Source organism: Pteronotus mesoamericanus, unplaced genomic scaffold (assembly GCF_021234165.1).
Source record: "Pteronotus mesoamericanus isolate MK-2021 breed Mesoamerican mustached bat unplaced genomic scaffold, CSHL_Meso_final contig_50, whole genome shotgun sequence".
NCBI lineage: Eukaryota > Metazoa > Chordata > Mammalia > Chiroptera > Mormoopidae > Pteronotus > Pteronotus mesoamericanus.
In genome coordinates, this window is record NW_026555186.1 from 42,380,847 (window position 1) to 42,405,502 (window position 24,656).

The 24,656-nt window shown below is 32.6% G+C and overlaps 1 protein-coding gene across 5 annotated transcripts in view; it reads right to left on the reverse strand.

Moving 5' to 3' along the window:
* ARB2A (ARB2 cotranscriptional regulator A) overlaps positions 1-24,656 on the reverse strand; it is a 418,904-nt gene that overhangs the window by 286,010 nt on the left and 108,238 nt on the right. The window lies entirely within an intron of this gene.

A 24,656-nucleotide genomic window follows, 5' to 3' on the forward strand; every position in this document is an offset into this window, starting at 1 on the left:
ATGATAGGATGTCTTTGACTATAAAGTTCAGCAAAAATCAATAAAAGCATTCTATGAGACTCAAATGGCTATATGAAATTTACTATGAGTCCTATATATTTCATTATTTGGAAATGGAACTATTGGGTCTCAAGGTACAAGTATACTCAATTTCAATAGATATTTTCAAATAGTTTTCAAGTAGTTAATTAACACTTCTACCAGGATTGTATGAGCATTCCAACTGGTCCATGTTTCCTATATGCAGTCAGTATTCTGCTTACTAAAATATCAGCACAAATGATGTTATTCTATAATACTACTTAGAGATGTAATCCAATTTCAATCCCAACATTTAAGTGAAATTAAAAAAATTTTAGAAGACAGGACAGTAGGTTATGGAAGAGAGAAAATGGGAGAGTCAATGAATTACTGGTGTAGGTGAGGTTAAACAATTAAAATAATTATATAGCAAGTGAGCTGAAGTGAGAGGATGTTTTTAAAGAGACTGATGTTTCACTTTGTCATTTTGAATTAATCTGTTTTTCTAACAATAAGATATTGATGAAATAAATTATTACATATGAAGACAAGATCTGTCTGGGAAAAGTCCTACCACTGTTAATATATAATGAGAACGGTTTGTGTGACATCAATGTAACCTGGCAGCCAAGGAAAGTGGACAGGAACACTCAGGCATGAACAATGACAACTTTGCTGTACTAGTCAGCGGGGGTGGGAGACAATGTTGATGAGCATGTGTACTGTGTGGTTGTGCATTCAAAATGTCTGAGCAAGTAGAGCAACTGATCTGCATCAGATTGCACATTAAGCTTGAGCATTCCTCTGAGGAAACTATTCCAGTTATTCAGAAGGCTGCAGCTACGGGCAACTGGTGACTGGCAGCTTCATCATAACAACATGCCCACTCATGCATCATGTCTCATGCACAGTGTTTTGGTGAAACAGCAAATCACCCAGGTGACTCGCACCTACAGCCCAGATTTGGTGCCCTGTGACTTCTGGCTTTTCTCAAAACTTAAATCACCTTTGAGAGGGAAGAGATTTCAGACCACTGATGACATTCAGAAAAACATGACGGGGCAGCTGATGGCGATTGGGAGAACTGTGTGAGGTCCCAAGGTGCCTATGTTGAAGGGGATTGAGTCATCATTGTCCTATGTACAATGTTTCTTGTATCTTCTTTAGTAAATGTCTCTATTTTGCATTTTACATGCCTGGATACCTTCTGGACAGATCTCGTATATATGCATATCTTTGTTATGGGATGTTATACAGCCATTAAATATGATGTATAAAAAATAATTATGTGGAAAAATATGCTAAATAAGTGATAAAAAGGAATTGTAAAATAAAACAATACGATTTTTAGAAATGCTTGAATGAGGTAAAAACTGAAGGGATACATGCTAAAATGCTGACATAATTATCTCTAAATGGGTAGCTTATATGTCAATTTTTTATAGTTCCTAAATATTATAAAATATATTAATTTTGTATTCAAAATGAGCCCCTTTCCCTTTTTACTTTATATTCAAAATAAATATTTATGCATTATAAAATAAATATTTTTAAGGAAAAAAGTCGGTTGCCAAAAATCTCAGACTATACACAAAGGACAGCAAAGAGTTAGTTTGCATTAATCTTTAACCCAGTGGTTCTCAATTCAGGGAATTTTTGTCCCCCAGTGAACATTTCACACTATCTGGAAACATCTTGGTTCTTTTAACTACCAGGGTTCCATTAGCATCTAAAGGGTAGAGACTAGGGATACTGCTAAACATCTTACAATGAAAAGGACAGCCTCCATAACAAAGAATTATCTGACTAAAAATGCCAATAGTTCGGTAGCTGAGAAACCCTGCTTAAATCTAACCAATTCCCTATTAAATACATATTCTTGTCTGAGAAAAAAAGAAAAAGAAGCATGAGACTGAATTGTTGTAGATGAACATCATTGTACTATATAAACAATTCAATGCGCATATATGTTTTATTGTTAATTATGTCCAAGGAATCTATATAATGCGTAAAAAGCATCAGTTCTCTAAAAATTTATTCAAAGATTACAATATATTACATCTCATGAGATAGAGAAATACATTTTGCTCATATGTAAAGGACCAAGGATAACAGAATCTGAATTCAAAATTATTTCAAATATTTTTAAGTTATATAATTTGTTTTCTAAAAGCTTATTGTCTTTAGGTTAGTATGGCAAAAAAGAAAAAATAAAGGGGATAATACCAGGAAACATATACATAAGAAAATCAATGGCTATTCCGTTATATTGTCATTTGAAATGTATGATATTTAAATAACATCTACTTACAATTCCAAAATAAATCAGTACTTCTCTTGAGTAATAATAAATGAACTGACTTTATTTCAGTATGTTTACCATGTTTGAACATGATGTACTACAGGTATGTCTAGAAATAACAACAGTTAAACTGAAAGGCAAATTAAAATTATTGCTCTAATAATATGAAGGCAAGTTGAAAACCCATTTTGTTCTTTTTTAAAACCCCCAAACATTTTAAACCCTTTTAATTGAAATCTTCTCTTTATTAATACTTCTAAATGGAATTTCCTCTCTTAAGAGAAAATTTTCCCTATTAAAAATTTGTAATTGCTATAATACAAAATGCGAGATTATAAAGGCCAGTAAGAACTTGAAAAGCTTTATAAAATTTTTAATAAAATCATCTTTACTCTGCGTCTTTTTAAAATTTAAAGTACGGTGAGCTGTAAGGTCAGGTAAGAAATAAGAATAATTCAAGAAAAAAAATGTCCTATCACCAACAAATACATTTTAGCCTCAGAAAACATCTGAACGTAGTTATTAATAGTTAGGTCTCAATAGTAAAAGCAGATTTATAAGTGATAATAAATTAATTTTATCTGGCAGTAATCCAAAGGTACACTAGTTGAGTATGCCCACCGCCCAGTGGTAAAATATGACTACTCTATATTGCATGTTACTCAAGACAGATGAACACTTTGGGCCATAATTATATTCTTTTAATCTCCTTCTTAACCATAATTCTGTTTTGAACATCCTCACAAAAGGAATGTGATTCTTGAGAGAAAACATGAAAATATCCAGCATTGACTATGTTTTGGTCAATACTAAATAGAACAAATGATCACCAATTGTTTTGTAATGTTTGTTCTTAATCCCAAAATGTCAATTCAGGAATAGTTTTAGCAACTCAATTCATAAATATAAAAAAGTTATAAAGATTTAATATAGGCATATTGAATTTAAATTGGTGGTAAAAGGCAAATTAGTAATTGTCCATATACTTATGGGTCCTTCTAGTTTCTGCCTATTAGGATTTCTTTAAATTCTTTTCACATGCACGTGGTTCTTGAATTTATGATTTTAGTATGAGCAGTTTTTAGTTCCTGGTGTTATATTTTACCATTTAAAACTTGAAGCATAAGATACTATAGTGTAAACACAGTTAAATATAATTTTTTAGATAAGCAAAGACTCAGAAACTAAAATCAAGGCTGAGAATTTCTATAAAAGCTAGGCTAAAAATAAATTTATCTCATTTTCAAAAATTCTGTCTTATTCTCTATTGTCAACAAATTGCTTTATATTTTCCATATTTTCCATTTGTGTTTTCCTCATGCTGCTAAGCATCTGAATGAATGGAGTTCTCAGGAAAGAAAAACACTTTTTATTTTATCTGAGTTAAGTTATATGGTCAACAAACAAAATCAACTATGCCTTCCAAAGAATCATACAATAAGATTTTAAACTAAGAAATTACTTTTGCTAATGCTAATATTACATACACAATGAGACATTAAACTAAAAAAGTTCCTTCACTAATACTAACAAATGGATAACTTTTCTACCAAAGCTTCTAATATCAAAGAGTATTTGATAAATACATTTCACTCAATGAATAAAGGGGTTTAGGTCAAATTTTCTTTTTTTACAACAATTCCTTTTGTTTTTATAACAGCACATAAGATAGATTTCCATACTCATTATTCTATTGGAGTCCTATAGATATGAAATCTGTCTTTTACATATTTGAAAACTATCAATGCAACAAAGACATCTAAGTATGCCTTCTTTATTTCACAAAAAAGGAAAAAGATGTCTACCTGGGCTAAACAACTTTCTTCTAAGGTACAGAGCAAGTTAGTAAGAGAAGTAGCCACCTAAGTCAAGGCTAAATTACAATTTATTTCCAGACATAACTTTAGAAGAAGCAATAGGGGTGTATCACAAGGGATGGCAGAGTGAACAAAAAACCTGCTCTTCCTAAATAACTTAAAAAAGTTCAAAGGGCGCTGGCTGGGTGGCTCAGTTGGTTGGAGCATCATTCCCTGTGCCCAAAGGTTGCATATTTGGTCCCTGGTCAGGGCACATACCTAGGCTGCAGGTTCGATCCCCTGTCAGGAGGCAACCGATGCATGTTTCTCACTTCAACTTCTCTCTCTCTCTCCTTCTCCTCCCCCCACCTTTCTCCCTCTCTGTCTGTCTGTCTCTGTCTCTCTCTCTCTCAGCATATCTTCAGATGAGGATTTAAAAAAAAAAATCAAATGTAATGAGAAATAGCAAATAAGGTATTTCTTTTGGAAGCAGGAATGTATGTATTCCTTACACCAACAGGTTAATTCTGAAGCCCACTTCCTTACTCCTACTTCACAGTTCATCAACTACTGCTTTTCCCAACCTTCCTTTTCTCTCCAATCCAAGGGGTTGACCATCCAAATTTAGCTTATGCCTTTCCAATTTTTATGTAACCAGAGAACCTTTAGGTGACTTAATAAATACTGCCTACTCGAAACCAGCTCTTCTCATTCAAAGTCTCCTCCTATAAGGCTACTGCTATATATATTGCCTGAAACTTTTGCATTAGGAGATACATGTTGGAAAAAAAACTGCTACATGTATTTATATACCAGGTGCTTCACTAGTTCTGCATTTTCAATTAGTAGCAATACTTCAGTATAACAATCTCCTCAATCCATTCCCCAAGTAGTAAATAATCTCTTAATGAATACATTAATTGACACAAAAAAAATTCAATATTGACAAAATCTCTATAACAAATCTTTTGCAAAACAATATTTGTTTTTGTAATTAGAAAAGTTTAATATTAGAAGAAAAATAGAAAGATTAAATATTTTTAAGAAATAAAATCGAATTTTTCCTATAATTTGATTTCTTAAAGTGGGGCATGCCTGTTTCAGGAAAAAAAAAAAAATAGAAGTAGAAATACAGAATCAATTTATGTACTAGAAAGACTAATTAAAACCATGTAGTATACCACCTTTGTTAAAGAAATAAGGAAATAACTTATTTTCATTATAAAATATATGTCTCCCCTGTGGTACAAATTTCAAAAGTTAAATGTAGCAGTCATTGCTTTAGGGAAGAAGAATATGAACATATTGTAGAATATTTTAAATGTTCTATGCGATCACATTAAAAATCCATATATTTTATCTCTTTTTAAATCATAAAATTGTGGTAGAGAGATTTCATCCAACTAAACATGATTTTTTTTTTCTGTCTCAGTGCAGATTTTATAAGACCACGTCAACTGCCAGTCACATTTTTCCCCACAATTACTGAGCTCCTTGATTTAGTAGCCTTTCAAAAAGAAAAATCAGAGAAAGAAAATACAAAAGTAATAGCAAGTTAAGTCACAGTACAAGTTAATGTGCATGATATTGAGATACGTTAACTGTTCAAAGCATCTGCATGACCCAGCATACCTATCACTGCAACACAGAATTATGATAGAGAGTTGGAAAGTGGTCACAGGCATCCTGTCACACAAATGGCTTAGGAAAAGTATGGTGGCATATGCACCTGAAAACAGCATGTCTACAATTAGATTCTCAACTCCCTTGGTGTTAAAAGATCACTCCTCTTCAGTACTCCTCAACTCAGTTAACGATACCACCATCTCCCCTATTCAGAAGTCAGAAACCCAAGTGTCACATTTGACTCTTTCAATCTTTCACTGCCCATATAAAATCAATCATCATGTTATCTCCTGTATCTCTCTAGTTCTATACATGTCCACTGCTTTATCAGTGCAGTCTACCATTTTTGCTCACACATATTACTTTAATAATATCGAACTGGTCATCAGATAGATATACTCTTCAGGCTTGTGCCAGAATTAGCTTTCTAAGACACATTTGACCATTTAATTTCCCTATTTAGAAACCATTCAATGTTGGTCAATAACCCTTAAGACAATTTACAAATATATTAAGAGGACACATGAGCCCTGATCTCTGTAGCCTGTCTATACTCTCCTTTTCACATCACACTCTATGCGCAAGCTTTATTTAACTGATCCTTCTATCTGGAATACCTCTCCCACCTCCAACTGCCTCCTTATACTTGAGGATTTCACATAAATATCACTTGTTTTGGAAAGCATTTCTACACAGATAGCATTAACAGACACCTCTAATGTGGAACCCTATGCTTACAGTTTTGGGTACCTTTCACACTGTACTGAATTTGCCTGTCCCCCTCGTTAAACCAGAATGTCTCAAGGGCAGGCACTATGTTTTCTTAATTACTGTACCCCCCTAAACTCAGAACAGTGCTTCGCCCTCAATAAATCCACTTGGTGGATCTACAGATGAACTGGAAGATTGACAGATGGATAAAAGGGTGGGTTTCACAGAGTTAAGAAGGATAGAATAAAATTTTTGCCATTAACAACTTTTGAGTTTTTTAAATCATTTTCAGAAAGCTTATGTTTCTACTTTCCAGGTACAGTTATTCCTGGAGGATAATATTAGAAGTCTGTCTACACCGTAAAGGCAGTGCTAAACCAACTTAATGCCACGCCCTTTGGGTCCTTAGAATAGTTGATATTATGGGTCAGAAAAATCATTGCCAATACAGCTACATGAACAGAAGAGACCCGATCATACTATCATAGAAATAGCTTACAGATTAGAAGGATTTGTAGAGGAAAAATAAATAAACCAAAAACAAATCAAAATACTAAATAATCAACATCTCTACCTTCCTCATTATTAACATTCATTAAGTACTAACTGTATGACAGCTATTATAATAAGAACTTGTATACATCATGTTCCTATTTTTAAGAACAGAGGAACCGAAATAACATACTATTCTCTTTTAATAGGTTTAACAAAAAGAATGGTGCCTGACAATAAGCCATCACACTTCTCTCTTTTGCTAATGAAAATTCATTTATCCCTCCATCCATAGGAAGTTTTAAAAATCAGCTTTAGACACAATGGTAAGTGCTTTTCATAACATTAGCCATTGAATCTTCAGGATCATCCTCTGAGTCTGTATTATTATTATAATCATTTTATGAATTAAAAAAAAAGACTAAGTTGTCCAAAACACTTGACCGTATCACACAACTATTAACTCATTAAAACTAGCAACTAGAAATGCTTAAAAGGAGAATGTTTTAGGAAAGCTAAAACTGTTAACTAGGAAAATTTAACCCCAAAGTCTATGTCCTTGCCCACTAAACTGTACTGCCAGGCAATGGTGAACAATATATGGTCCCTGCCCTCAGTGAGCTTGTAGTGTAGTGGGAAACAGAAACACACTCATAAAGTCTGACAAAGTGAGATTGCTATTACAATTCAGGTTGTTACCAGGTGTGGTGTAGTGTACATATCCTAAACAAAGTAATAGTTTACTTCCTAAACTGTAGTTTTTAGGAGGCTTAATTATATCATTCCTGAACATGAAAAAAATAACAAGTTGAGTTGCAGAAGCACAATATGAGACAATGATGGGGCTTTCTTCTAGATACTTCTTTGAAACAAGTCTTAATATTGAAATTGTCATTAAATAATGCAAATGTATCTAAATGTAAGGAAATAAAAACCTTATATAAGAAGTAATATTAGAGCTGATGAAAGAGTGTTCAGAGGTTAAACAAAAAAAGGAATTAAGACTATATACACAAACAAGTACTTGATTTATTTGGAGGTAGATATATATATATAGATATATATATCTATATATATATATATAAAAGCATATATATGCTTTTAAAAAGGAGATAATTTATTATATATTCATATATTATGTATTGTTATATATTAATATATTATATATAGTATATATAGTTAATATATATTTACATCGTATATATAGTTAAAATATATACTAATATGTAGTATATATTATCTATATATAAGTTATATATAATTTATTACATATAATAAAGCATATATGCTCTTAAAAATGAGGACTATAAGTATAAATATATAAATATATTTATAAAAATATAAAATATATAATATATAAATAATATATAATTATAAATAAATATATTTTTAATATATTTTAAATCCCCAATGCCTGTGGTAATTATACAGATTTGAGCATCATGAAGAATACATATGATAGGTTAACACCATTGTCTCTTTTATAAAATTGTTTCTGCAGTATATTGCAACAAAATGCTTAAGCAAAACATTCATCTGCAGATTAAAAATAAAATTTCTAATTGACAGACTCTAACAGCTAAACCTCCTCTCTGGCTAAATGGACTAATTCTTTTAATTTAGTCATCATAAAATACAAAAACTATACTAGGTTTTCACTTTCAAAATTAAATTTTACGGTTTTTATTATACCAAAATAATAAAAGGAGGAGGCTTAAGAATTTCCTGGGTCAATATTCTTAATTGTTCATAGTATTGACGATCTTAAAATACATATCATTTTTAAAACTGACTCATGGCTTTAAACTTGTTAATATATTGTTGTAAATGATTCCTATACAACTCAATTTTTTTCTTCTAAAGTAAACACTGCAAATTGCCTTGGATGGGAAATAGTGAAAAAGCAACACCATTTATTAATTTTGTATAAGTTATTCTCCACCCCTGAGATTCCTTGGAGGGGAAGAGCATGTCTGAATTTCACAATACAGTGCCACAGGCAGAAAGTGAGAGAAACTAAAAAAATGCATCCTGGATGGAGGGAAAATGCCTGCAGCAGCAAATAACCTACTACATACCTCCATATGGGCTTTAATGTTCTCATTTGTTAATATCTGGGAAAAAGACAATTACCAATAAATTGTATGTTCTGATAGATATATTTAACTTCCATAAGTTTTTGAACACAAACAACACACTGTTCGGAAGGGCAGTACATTTTCAAAACATTACAATATTAAGTAAATGCGCATGAAAAACTCAATGAAAAGCCATTTCCTTACTATCAGAAAATGCAAACTAATAAGTACATTAAACTTTCCTCAAGTTTAGATTCAAGAAACAAGAAAAGATTCTTGGCAAGTGTTTCTCTGGATAAATGTTCTCTTAAATATTTTCAAGATCAATTCATTGTAAGAAAGATAATTTTATTCAAATATGCAGCCCATGGTATGAATAAGCAAGTACTCATTTCCCAACAGAATTGACAAGTCTTTCAAACAATGTTTTTGTTTTTTTTTTAAATCAACACTACTGGATTAGTAATTTGGAATTTTAACATACACAGACATTTGTAAGTGTGTATATATAATACAAATATTTTAAAACACTGATTTTTAATAACAAAGATACAAACTGATTCTTATTAAAGTGAGTTATTATTTAACATCCTATGTTCCAGCTGCACTATAACAGAAATACATAAATGCTATACAAATAACTTCATATTTTAAATTGTGTCCTTTAATTTTAATTAAGTTTCCAATCTCTATAAATAACCATAAAGAAAACAATTTAATAGAATTATTTTAAACAGGCATAAAGACAACTTAATAAAACTCTTTTAAAAGCTTCAGTCATACCATTAAAAATTTAAGAACTGTATTAATTTTTAAATTATTTAAAAATTATTTAAAAAGCAATGGTCTTCTTTATCAAAAAGAAAGGCAAGGTTGAATTGCTCAGTTAGTATTTTCTATAATTTTTAAATTAAGTTTTCTTAAGAGATACACTTGTATTATTTATCATTATCACTGTGTTACTACAGAAATAAAGGCCAAAGAAGAGCTCCTTACATATTTAATATTCTCCAGTGATGTTAAGAGAGTATTTCATTCTGCAGTTTTGATATATGAGATAAATTGTGACATAACATACTTTCATTCAGAATTTAAATTACCATATGCATGTTCGTTACAACTTAAACTCTAGGGAAAATATAATAGTTTGCTATAACTATTTAATAGATTTCTATATGGGACTTCTAACCTAAATTGGCTTAAATCTTATGATCTAATAAAATAAAATGTGAATGTCCCTAAAATGATATCACTTTTTTTAATTGCATGATGTATACCTAACACAATACTACTGTGTGCTTTTTACTAATACAATGCTACTTGTCCTTTTCATTTTTTATTAATATTACTTTTTATTACTACTACTTCAAGCTTCATGAGGCATAGTCATCCCTGTACTGCATCCATTTAATAAACAAGGTACCTTCACCTTTTCTGTAAGGATTATAAAACACAAGCAACACATAGTTCCTAAGATTGCTGACACCTGAACACACACCTACAGTTTAGGGATACTGATTTAATTGATATTGAAGTAAACTAATAAAAGTTTATTTATTTTAAAATATAAAATTAAAAATAGAACTGCCTTTGACCCAGCAATTCCACTTCTGGTAATATATCCTAAGAATCCCAAAAGAGTAATTCAAAACAATATAAGCACCCCCACGTTCATAGCAGCATTAATTACAATAGGCAAGACCTGGAAACAGCCTAAGTATCCATCAATAGATGAGTGGATAAAACAACTCTGGGACATTTACACAATGGAATACTACTTGGGCGTAAAAAGAAGAAAATTTTACCCTTTGAAACACCATGGATGGACCTGGAAAACATTGTGCTAAATGAAATAAGCCAGTCACAGAAAGACAATTATCACATGATCTCACTCATATGTGGAATCTAATGAACAAACTGAACTAACAAGCAAAAGAGAGACAGACTCATAGATAGAGAGCAGACTGGCAGCTTGGGGAGCGGGCTGGTGAGGACATAGAGAGATTGAGCAAAAAAGAAAAAGAGCTCACAGACATGAACAATGGTGTGGTATCTGCAGGTGGAAGTAGGGACTGGGTGGTTGGAAAGGGTATGGGGGGATAAATGATAATGGAAAAAATAAAAAAACTTAAAAAATGAAAAAAAACCATGATATTAAATATACAAAGTATGCCAATGTACGCCACCTAATTCTTATAACACCTTACTATAAATTTTTAGTATCAATTTGTTTTATGTCCAGGAAAAAGAATTAAGATACTGACCTATTACTAACCTGAATTGCTGCTGAAATTCAGTCTTAATTTAAGGACATTATATTACAAATAAAAAATAAGTAATTAATAGTGTGTCCTTTCCAGATTAAATTTTTAACTTATAATTAGGCATTAGTTAGAATTTCTATTATATATAGAAATAGGTAATTTATCTAGAAATTAATATTTTCAAATATACCTTTCATTTACATCATATAAATAGTTGAATAAAATCATCACCAAATATCAAAAGCATGAAAAACAACTTCCCAAGAAACTAATAATTATTTATCCTTAAATTCACATAACGTTATTTTCTTTATAAAATCTTATTTTAGTGATTACGTAAAGATAATACATTTAATCTAAAGATTAGTGACTTAATCTAATGTGCAAACTATACTTCAACAAATAACCTACTATTCCTAAGTTACCACCTCAATGATTCCAAGTAAGTTTATACTATTTTCTACTAGTAAAAGCTGATACTCTTTCCACTTACTTCTCTTCAAATTAAAGTAACTCAGGGGATTAAACTGATAAATACTACAAGTAAATATTTTTTTTAAATTATGTTCAAGATGAACAAAAGTTTATAAAGGCTAAAAACCAAAAGAAATTAAAATTACAGTGAAAAATGCAAAGCTGACTTATCTTGAATCTTTTCTTGTTAAATCTAGGCTACTCAAGAACTGTCAACTAATTATTCCATTTTATTGATGACATTTTCCTCCAGGGAAGTTATTTTAAAAATTTAACCCCAGAGCAACTCAAGGCCTCTTCAATCTTTGAAAGCGTCCACAGCATTGATTATAACTGCAGGAGCTGTTACCTTCTACCCAGAGAATCTCACCCTGCACAATCTTACACACTTTCTCACTCCCAAAACAGCTTTGATTCAGCAATTCAAACTGTTTCAGCTGATATTAAAGGAAGAACCACAGAAAAGGGATCAGCAGTTAAAATGAAATAAAAAGGGAAGAAATACAGATCGTGGCTATAATAGCACAAAGCTCAAGAGTAAAGCACATTTGAAAAACACACAGTGATTCAAAAAAGAACATGACAGAAATTAAGCAAGATTTTTATGTTTGCCTTCTATGCATTTAAATTCATCTCAACTGCCATTGAAATTCTGATCATATACAAACCCCAAGGCTTTTGACATACTTTCAAAACCTACACTCTCTCTTTCTCTAAGTCTCCACAGTTGCTCCTTGGGTAGACAAAAATATTAATTATTATTAATACTAATACCTCAAATATGCATGTAATTGAGAAACAGAAAGACTACATTATTATAGAATTATATTTATAACCAATATTTTCTCATGTAAAAATGGTGCCTAATTGTTTTAAAATCTAATGTTTTTTCTCTTGCAGTTAGTTAAAAGATCTACGTCTACTTTAAAAGTTATTTGCAGTTAGGTAGAAACACGGGTAGAGGAATAAATATTAACCATTGGAGGCCTGGTAGTATTTTGCTTGGGATGGTGTCAGGATATAAAGGTGCTCTATGCTGTGGAGAGCTAGCTCTCCACTTGACTATAAAAAGTATGTGCTTAATTAGTTAATTAATTAGTTAACTAGAGGACAATCTAGATGTAAAGAGCTATCACAGAATGGCTTAATCACATGTATCTCAGAAACAGTGACCAAAATTCTAGAAGGTAATTGGATTTTCCAAACTGCATGTAGTGTTTTTTTCCTCCCAATTCACTCATGACAGGGCCAGAAGGTAATGATATATCTGCCATTGATGCAACCAGCAGACCTGTATTCTGTCAAGAGTTGAAATCATAAAGGAATAAGCTGTCATTAACAGCCTCTCTCCAAACACTGGAGCTGTCATTTCATTGTTTTCCTTGCTGGCATGGGGGCTAGTGTGGCCTCGTATACCTGCAGTTCTGTAATGTGCAAAGCTTTTAACCTGTTCTGAAATTCCTGAACAATATTTTATGAAATCTATAATATAACAACATATATTTTGAATAATTTAGTTTCTTTCAAAGTTTACTTTTAAAATTTGGAATTAGTCCTCTTAGTTTCAACCTATAGTTTAAGAGTACATATTTCAAACAGGAAAAAAATTAGCATTTATTTTAATAAGCTTGAAATGTAAATATTAGTGGTCTAAATTTTGCCAATCTTTCATGGGAAAAAGCAATAATTAAAGAAGTTGTTTGCAGTTTTATAATAAAACATTTAAATTATTTTACAAATGGTTAATGGAATAACTATAATATTACTGTAGTACTGAGAAATGTTTTCTTAAAAATGTTTTAATTAAAATTAAAGGAATAACTGCTCAAAGGAAAAAAGAATTGAATAGAAAAACTGAAAATGAAAAGTAAAAGAAAAAAAGTTCATGGTTCCTTGCATGAACTTCCAAGAACATCAATGTATGTCCATGTATGCCATGTAGTTTAGTTCTATGTGTATGCAAGTGCAAGCATAATTTTTAATAAATGACCTCATTCTTGTGTTTTAATCTAATAACTCCTAGACATCATTCCATATGAATGAGCACACACGCACATAAATATATGTATTCTTCTTAATAACTAGTCTTCTATAATATGTATATACAATAACTTAATCAAGTAGTTCCCTACTGGTGGATACTTAGTAGCGAACTAGGTGGTTAGAAGTATTTGTTGTATCACAAAGTGATGTGGTGCGCATCCTCATACATACTTTGTCTAGAACTCTAGTATAAATTCCTTCAAAAGGAATTTAGGGTCAAAGGTATGTATATTTAATTTTGGGAGATATAACAAACCTGCTACCTAAAAAGACTGTTTCAATTTATGTACCCACAAATACCTAAACTTAGTGTATTATATAGTTTATTACCAATTTACATGCCAACCTTATATGTTGAAAATAGCACTTTGTTTTAATAAGCCTTTCTTTATTCCACATATACTCTGAATGACTATTTAAAAAGCATCAAATCCTATAAGTCAATTGAACAAAAGTGTATTTAAAAGCTCCAAGGAATTTTAATGTTTTTGAGGTCTCTGGGACCTCAAACATACATCTCCTGACAAACTACATGCTGCTTGCACTAAATAAATACTAAATAATTTCTCATAAGCTACTAGATGGCACTGTTATTGTTAAAAATAAAAGCTATACTCTAAATTGATATGGTAATTCTTGTTATTATCTACTAACCATCAATAACCAACTAGAATCCTATTACATTTTCCACTCACTCACTTTGCCGACTATCAATACTTAGGTTAAAACAGCAAGAGCTTGCAGTAATTGGTTGGAAGACTAAATTCAAGGTCATAGTTAGGAAAGAATTACCAGAATTATATTACTCTAAGTACTGAAAAAAAAAAACCCTATTTTAGATAACCAGTATAATGGCTCCATGAGCATTTATGGAAAAAATTCTAATACTGTAATAAATCAGCTTTACAAAAAAAAAAAAAAAAGAAGAGGGAAATCCCCAAATGAATTAAGAGGAATCAAAATGTCAACAGTCAGAAGAGAAAAGGTAAAGCTACAGCTTATCGAAAGGGAAGCAAGTGATTTAAAAACTAAAAAGCTCTAAATGAACTTCTGAAGTATGCAATTCACATCAGAGTTAAGCACAAGGTTATATATTTCTTGTCTTCTTATAAATATAATTATATCTAAAAGAAAATCTAAAATATCCTAGTGTGATGAGTACTGCCACATAAGAATGTCTCCTGACATTTACACAGCATTTTGTTACCTAAAAAATTAGTGTTATTGTTCCACTGGAGCAGCCAGATAAAAATATATATAATTAAAATGGTATACATAAGATAACGATCCTTTCCACAAATCACAGTAAAATATTAGCCATAAACGACCCCGAATAGCCTCAGCAATTTTGAGAAAGAAAAACAAAGTAGGAGGGATCACAATACCGGACATCAAACTCTACTATAAAGCCACTATACTCAAAACAATCTGGTACTGGCACAAGAACAGACCCATAGACCAGTGGAACAGAATAGAAAGCCCAGAAATAAGTCCAGGTCTCTATGGACATCTAATATTTGACAAAGGGGGCAGAAGCAGAAAATGGAGCAATAATAGCCTCTTCAACAAATGGTGTTGGGAGAGCTGGACGGCTACATGCAAAACATTGAAATTGGATCATCAGCTGACACCATACACAAAAATAAACTCAAGATGGATAAAAGACTTAAATATAAGTCGCAACACCATCAAAGTCCTAGAGGAGAACATTGGCAGGAAACTCTCAGATATCCCACGCAGCCATTTTTTCACTGATATGTCTCCTAAAGCAAGGGACATAAAGGAAAGAATAAACAAGTGGGACCTCATCAAAATAAGAAGCTTCTGCACGGTGAAGGAAAATATCAGCAAAATGAAAAGGGAGCCAACCATATGGGAAAATATATTCGCTAATGATACATCAGATAGAGGTTTGATCTCCAAGATATATAAAGAACTCACTCGACTCCACTCCAAGACGACAAACAATCCAATCAAAAAATGGGCAAAGGACCTGGGCAGATGCTTTTCCAAGGAGGAGATACAGAGGGCACAGAGGTATTTGAAAGGATGCTCAGCATCACTAGCCATCAGAGAAATGCAGATCAAAACCACCATGAGGTACCACCTCACACCGGTCAGAATGGCCATCATAAACAGATCCACAAACAACAGGTGCTGGCGAGGCTGTGGAGAAAAGGGAACCCTAGTACACTGTTGGTGGGAATGCAGACTGGTGCAGCCATTGTGGAAAGCAGTGTGGAATTTCCTCAGAAAGCTGAAGATGGAACTGCCTTTTGATCCAGTGATTCCCCTGCTGGGATTATACCCTAAGAATACCAAAACGCCAATAGGAGAGAACCTATGGCACCCCAATGTTCATAGCAGCACAATTTACAACAGCCAAGTGTTGGAAGCAACCTAAATGCCCATTGGTAGATGATTGGATCAAAAAATTATGGTACATATACACAATGGAATACTATGCAGCAGAAAGAAAAAAAGAACTACTAAACTTCATGACAGCATGGATGGAACTGGAGAGCATTATGCTAAGCGAAATAAGCCAGGGGGCGAAAGACAAATACCATATGATCTCACCTATAAGTGGAACCTAACCAACAATACAAAGATGCAAGGAAAATAAGACCAGCAACACTGAAAGGAAAAGAAACCAACAGAGACAAGAGGGAAGGGGAGGGGGCAGGAAAAGAAAGGGAAGGGGAAAGTCAAGGAACATATAGCAAGGACTCATGGACAAAACCAAAGGGGAAGAGCTGAGGGAGGGAAGGAGGGAGGGGTCAAGGGAAAGTGGTGGGGGGTAGGCAGAGACAAATGTATTTGAAAAAATAAATTAAAATAAAATTAAAAAAAAAAATAAGGGCGGTATTGACCATCACGACAAAATAAAAGGGAGGGAAGAGAACAGAGGATGTAGATGTCAATAAATTCCTGAAAGACCGTAAGCTGACTGAACTGACCTTGTATTACAGTGGAAATTCAAAATTAAGTGCCTCTGGAGGGATAAAATACTATAAGTGAGCCAAGACACCACAGAATTTCAGAAAAACTCAGAAATTGGGGTTATCTTGGAAAGTAGGGGCAGCCTTGAGTCTAAAAATAGAGGCACTAGTTGTACGTTCAGAAAGTACAGTTACCAACCCCCCAAAAAACCCCACACTTTAAAACCCCTACTTTACCCACAAACCCCCAACTGAAAAAACATTGTACAGCCAGCTCTGCAAGAGATCAGAGGTTTCTCCTTTCAAGAAACATACCCAGACCATGAGAAGGGAAGGAAGAGATGCAAAGCTCAATCAGGTGTCCAATGAAGAAGTCTACGAAGTAAATAAAAAGAGCTCCATAGCCAAATGTTATAGAAGAACTTTAAAAATTCTATAAAGAATTAAAAAAAAATAGGTAACCTCCTGGAAACTAGAGCTGGAAAAGAAAGTATAAACAATTAGATAAGACAATTAGAGACCCTAACTGGAACTCCAAAATCACATGACAGTAATACTAGAAAAACAAAGATTTACATTATCAAGAAACACCACAAATTTTTTTCTCAGAATAGAAAATCATAAGCCCTGGCTGATGTGGCTCAGTTGGCTGGAGCATCATCCCCGTAACCAAAGGACTGAGGGTTCGATTCCCAGTCCAGCACCTGTGATCCCCTATCTAGGCAAGTAAGGAGGCAACCAATCAATGCTTCCCTCTCACAGCAATGTTTCTTTCTCTTCCTTTCCCTCTCCCTTCCTCTCTCTAAAAGCACAGAAGAAATGTCCTTGAGTAAGGATAAAAAAAAAACAAAACAAAAATCGAGAACCACGAGATAGAAAAGGACTCACCAAATACCCACCACAAAGAATAAAAAATAAATAAATAAACAAAAATAAACCCACACTAAAGCATAGGACATTTCTTAAAAGCAATATGGTTAATTTCTTAACACCAGGGAGAAGGAACAGACGCTTCCATAGAGGAGAACAAAAGGATTAACAATCAGAATGATACTAGACTTTTCAATCGAACTACTGAAACCTAGAAGACAAAGAAAAAAAGCCTTAAAATTTCAGATAAACATTATTTTTTGCCTTAGAATTCTGTGCTTATGTTTAATTATTTAAAACAAGTGAACAGCCTAGGAGGGTGTGTCTCAGTTGGTAGGAGCATCATCCTGTGAACCAAAACTGCACCCAGGTTTCTGGTTTGATCTCTAGTCAAGACATGTACAAAAAGGCAATCAATCAATGTTTATCTCTCATAGCTCAATCATATCTTCTCCCACCCCCACCACTGCCTTACCTCCTTCCCTTCCTCCCGCTCAAAAGAAGAAAAAAAAAAAAAAAAGGAAAAATGTCCTTGAGTGAGGATAAAAAGGAAATTTAAAGAAAATATAAAGGCAGTGTTCAGAAATACAAGGTTTTGAAGTTTTATCTTGTATTCAGTCTTTCATGACTCTAACAAAATGAAGGCATATATCCAAAAGCAAGAGTTCATTAGATCCAGGAAATAGAAGGTCAAACATAAGAAAGAATCTAAGGGGAGTCCCATGATGAGAAAGACAGGAAGGCAGGTTTTGAAAGTGACCAGTCAAGACTGGAACAAAAGTCCAGTCTTGATTCTCTAAAACATGAAACTGGAAGATAAACTGATAAATCTGACCATGTAAAAACTTACTGAGAGCTGAATTAACAATACATACAAAGAAAAAAATTTTAAACCCTATGAAATTATTAATTCCATGAAAACAAACAGCAAAAAAACAAGCACAGTGCCTACTTGGTTGAGCCATAAGCAATATTAAAGGTAGTAATATTATAAAGTTTGCTTGCTGATTTAATCCAAAAACTGTGAGGACAGTAAAGAAATTCTTGTTTATCCATAACAGAACTTATAAAGCTCAATACCAAAAAAATTCAATTAAAAAACGAGCAAAGGCCTGAATAGACACTTCTCCAAAGAAAACATACAGATAGCCAATAGACGTATGAAAAGATGTGTACCGTCATTAATGATCAGAGAAATGCAAATTAAAACCACGGAGATATCACCTCACACCTGTCAGAATGGCTGTCATCAATAAATAACAAGTGTTGGCGAGGATGTGGAGAAAAGGGAAGCTTCATGCACTGTTGATGCAAATGCAAACTGACGCAGCCAACGTGGAGAGTCCTCAAAAAACTGAAAACGGAACTGCCTTATGACCCAGCAATTCCACTGCTGGGAATATATCTGAAGAAACCGAAAATGCTAATATGAAAGAGTATGCAAAGCAGGGCAAAAGTAGGTTTACAGTTATGAGTACATGAAACAGAGTTTATTCTTGTATTATTATTTATTAATTATTGTATTATTTTCCACATGAACAACTGTAAATCTACTTTTGCCTTTCCCTGTATGCATCCCTATGTTCAATGCAGTGTTATTTACAATAGTCAAGATTTGGAAGCAGTCCAAGTGCTCATCAGCAGATGAGTGAATAAAAAAACTGTAGTACATTTACACAATGGAGTAATACTGGGCCATTAAAAAAGAAGGAAATCTTACCTTTTGTAACAGCATGGATGGATCTAAAAAGTATTCTAAGTGAAATAAGCCAGTCAGGGAAAGACAAATACCATATAATTTCACTCATATGTAGAATCTTATGAATAAAATAAAGTAGAAATAGACCCACAGACATAGAGAACAGACGGACAGCTGTCTGAGGGGAGGGTGGCTTGGGTGGGGACTTGGTGAAAAAGGTGAAAGGATTAAGCAAAAACAAAAGAACTTATAGACACAGACAACAAACAGTATGGTGATTACCAGAGAGAAAGGGGGATGGGCGAGATAGAAGTGGGTAAAGAGGGGATAAATGGTGATGAAAGTAGACTTGAACTAGGGTGGTGAACACACAGTACAATATACAGATGATGTGTTACAGAATTGTACACTGGAAACCTATATAATTTTATTAACCAATGTCTCCCCAGTAAATTCAATCAAAATTTATAAAATAAACAAATCTGCACTTAAAATTTATTAAAATAAACTGCAGAATATCAAAGGATGCATGTATATAATCTTAAAGTCAAATAAAAGCAAAAGGCATATATCAAAGTAACCAATTATCTTTTTGTAATCCTTTTCCACCTATTAGCTCTGTTCCCTGGATATAATCACTCTCAATACTTTTAGGGTTACTTATATTTGCTATTTCACATTTAAATTTATAGTGCTCTCTCTTGATGTATCAGTCAAATGGAACTATCAAACTACGAAAGTTTTGCTTATTTCTTCTTGCCCAAGGGAAACAAATGATCAGAAATCAGAAATTACATATCACAAAATATATTGCTACAAGAAATCTCCCCAGTTTTGCTGCCTATGTTTTTTTCTTGGATTTTTATGATTTTGAGTCTCACGTTTAAGCCTTTAATCCATTTTGAGTTTTTCTTGTGTACGGCATAAGAAGGTGGTCTAGTTCATTTTTTGCATGTATCAGTGCAGATTTATTTTCATGTCATACTCTTCTAAATACACTGTACAGTGTACAGATGAGGTGTTGTGGAATTGTGCACTTGAAACCTGTATAATTTTGTTAAACCAGTGTCACCCCAATAATTCAATAAAAAAGAAAAACAAAACAAATGACTGAATAGACTTTTACCTCTACTGATTTTATTGTAAAACATTTTCTAGGACTTCTCCCTCTCTGTTTTACTAAATATAACTGCCTTCAATTTCTACCTTATCATTTATACCTATAGCCTGAAAGATATAAATAAACCCTTACCAACCCAAAGAGTATTAATTTACACCAGTGGTTCTAGTGTAGTGCCCAGATTAGCAACATAAACATCACCTGGGGTATTCTCAGATTTGTACATACTCAGGCCCAACCAGATCTTCTGAATTAAAATCTGGGACTGGTGCAGGATAATTTGTTTTACCTTGGGATTCTGACACATAGTAAAATTTGAATCTATAGACCGGCGACTCCCAAATTGCTCTCCATAAAACTTTTTGACAGTACATGTCAAACAGTCAAAGAAGCCAGGAAGAGATCAGTGGGTGCCTAGGGTACAAAATTTAAGAAGGCACTAACTCTCAGTGTCCTACAAGTATTACACAACCTTGAGAGTGATTGACTCCTTAAAATTTGCCCCCTTGATCCACCCCTGCAATTAATAATTAAATGACTTACAGTGTCACCTATTTTCCTTGCCCTTTTTTAGAGACCAACTAAAATGCCTAAAAAGGTATATGCATATGAGAAGAGATAAAAGAAGAAACAAGTATGAGCAACTCTCAAAGTGCACAATCAGACACTGAATAATTAGTACTTGGCTATAGATATACTACTTTCTACTCCAAGTAATATATTATGCAATGAAGATTGTTAAATACTAAAATTACTAGCTATGGCAACCTTAGAAGTATTGTGGAAATTTATGTGATATGCACTTCTCCAACATGAAATATTCATACATTTTGACAATCAAGTTCTGAAATATCTAAAATACAAGAATTAGAATATCTGTGATTTCATTTTCAAATTGTGATATATAGACTCAAGGAAGAAATCTGAGGCCATTGTGGAGGTGGTTCAAATCCTCACCCCATCTTCAACCAAAGAGGCTCCACAGAGTTAATTAAATATATATTACAAAACAGTACACTTAGAGGCAGAATTCTACTGTTTAATAAAATAGTTATCCTCATAGTGATATGAATCCAATTTCAGTATTCTTTACCTTATACTAAAAATTAAGATTAGAGTTACTATATACCCGGCTACCCCTCTTCTTGGGCATCCACCTGAAAAATTTGAAAACATGTATTTGTAAGATACATGCATCCCTATGTGCACTGAAGTATTATTCATGATGGCCAAGTCATGGGGACAACTGAAGTGTGTCTTGATAGATGACTGGATAAAGAAGATGTGGTACATACATATATACAATGGAATACTACTTAGCCATAAGAAAAGACTGCCACAACATGGATGGATCTTGAGAATATTGTGCTAAGCGAAATAAGTCAGATGGAAAAGTCAGTAACAATATGATTTCACTCATATATGGTATGTAAAACTGAAAGCAGTAAATGAACAAACAGGAAAAACAAACAAAAACTCAGACACAGGAAACAACATGGTGGTTATCAGAGGGAAGGAGGTAGTAAAGGGTAAAGGGCGTCAAAAACACGGTGATGGAAGATTTGACTTTGGGTAGTAAACACACAATGCAATTTACAGATGATACATTATAGAAGTGTACAAAACCTACAAAATTTTATTAACCAACATCACCCAAATCAACTTAATTTAAAAAATAAAAATAAATAAAAGCAGATAATGGGATGCCAATCTTCTAGAGCTTTGGCATGCACAATATCAATTCCTATTTGGGTAAGTCAAAAGCTTTATACCAAAATAAATAAAATATCTGCAAGAAATACAACTGAAATATTAACAACACTAAGTAGAACTGATATTGTCTGACCTGAAAATAGAAGAATTCACTTTAGCTGTGATATGAAAACTGACAAATCATAAAAAACAAAGCAGTGGCTCCCAGCCTTTTGTATACTATGGAAACCTTTCTTTAAATACATTTTGAAAAATGCCCAAAAAATAAAAGCAAGCAGAGCTATTCTGATTTAAAAGTAAGAATGAGGCAACTTCTACCTATCATTCCTCCTCTGCCTGCTTTCTAAAATACCACCCTTCTCCATACCTGTCCCCTTGCACCGCCCCCACAACTAACACAGAGCAGCCCTTTAAGAACTACCAGAGAAACACAAAGAAAGGTAAAACCAAAATAACTTTATCTAGACTAAAAAGGCATTGCATTTAAATGTTCACTATGTAGAAAGTTACCACAATAAAGTTCATATTCAGTTATTGTAAACTAAAAGAATAAGGGATATAAAACTAAAAATTTCAATTTCAAAATATATAACATACTAAATATAATAAATACTAAGGTATTTAGAAATCAGCTGTTTTTATTTTTCCCAAGGAATGGTGAGTTGCTATGATTGAGAAAAACAGGAAAAAATGTCAGGGCAATGAAATGTTGTTATGTCCAAAACATCACTCCTACTTAAAAGAACAAGATGACTGACTATTCTATTGTTACTGACAAACTTCCTCCCTTCCGTTTGGGATATTAACAGGTTATCAATTCAAAGATCTTTACTATGGCTTCCCATATACTCTTCCACCTCAAAAAAATCTATACAACAATAAAAAAATATTCTAGAATGGGCCAGTAGCAGGGACAATATAATTACATAAAGTATTTCAACTAATCCTCAAACATACACACATTTTTTTTTTACTAAATTTTTTTTTACTAAATGATAATTTTTACTAAATTATACTTTCAAATATTCACTGAATTGTGATATTTCCCATATAATGTTAAATAGATCGACAGGATCTTTTCTAACCACAAACTATTGTGTTAGAAAGTTCATTCACTATTCATATCCTGAAGTATGAAGCAGTTTAAATAATGTGGAGATACATGATCTGCCATGTACACTTGAAATCTATGACCCTATTAACCAATGTCACCCCAATAAATTTAATAAAATAAAAAACATAATATTTTATTTGAGTTACTTTAACCTAAACTTCAATTTAGTTACTTAAATTCAACTAAAAACACACCACTGAAGTTTGAAAGAAAAAAATGCCTTTGTGTTCTTTGCATACCCATGAAGACTGAAAAAACCCCCAAAATTAACCTAAAAAATTCCACCTAAAGCATTTTAAGAGCCTTAAAATCTAGTAACAAAAATACTCTCTAAGAATTGGGCTGGGCCTTAAATACTGCTGACCCTTGAACAACATGCATTTCAATAGTGCATGATCACTTATATATAGATTTTCTTCAAAAAATACTGGTAAGTATTTTCTCTTCCTTATGATTTCTTAATAACATTTTCTTTTCTGTAGCTAATTTTATTGTAACAACTCAGTGTATAAAATGTATAATATACAAAACGTGTTAAGCAACTGTTGATGTTACAGATAACCTTCTGGTCAACAGTAGACTATTAATTGTTAAGTTTTGAGAGAGTCAAAAGTTATACACAGATTTTTGACTGTGTGCTGGGCAAAGGTGGAGTGTCAGCACCCTTAACCCCCTGCACTGTTCCAGGATCAACTGCATTAACACTTCAGAGTTAACACAGAAGGGAACATCTTACCTTTTACATTGCATTGTACATTGGTGTATCAAAGAACTACTTCCCAATTTTTATTACAAAAATAAACTTTATATTCTTATAGAAGACGCCACTTTATTTTTTTCTGAAGAAATATTGTACTTTTATGTAAAAAAACCCCACACTTTACAAAATTTGGTTATTCAACAGGCCATAAGAATAAGACAGTAAAAACAGAGTAGCCTAACATTTACATGTAGAATGCTTGGCCAGAAAAGAAAAAAAAATCACTATTATAGGGGGGAAAAAAAATCTTAAATACAATTTTAAAATATCAATTTCTAAAAAGTCTGAATTCAAAAGAGTAATTCAATAAATATTACAGTTTACCATTTAGTATGTATGTCTTAGGCTGAAAGCATTTTATTTGTGCCTTTAAAGAGTTTTTTTAAAGAAATTACAAAAAATACTGAATTATTCCAACTCTTCATTTAAAGAGTAAAAGATTAATTTAAAGTAGCAGATTTCTTTTAGTTTCTAACATCATTAAATTAGGTAGGAAAAGATTTTAAAAAGCAGTCATGATTTTTTTAGAAGTATTACAATAATACTGATTAGTTGACAGTTTAGTAGCATTTCATATAATAATAAGCAAAAAATTTAGAATAAAAATATTCATTTCAAAGACATTATATAA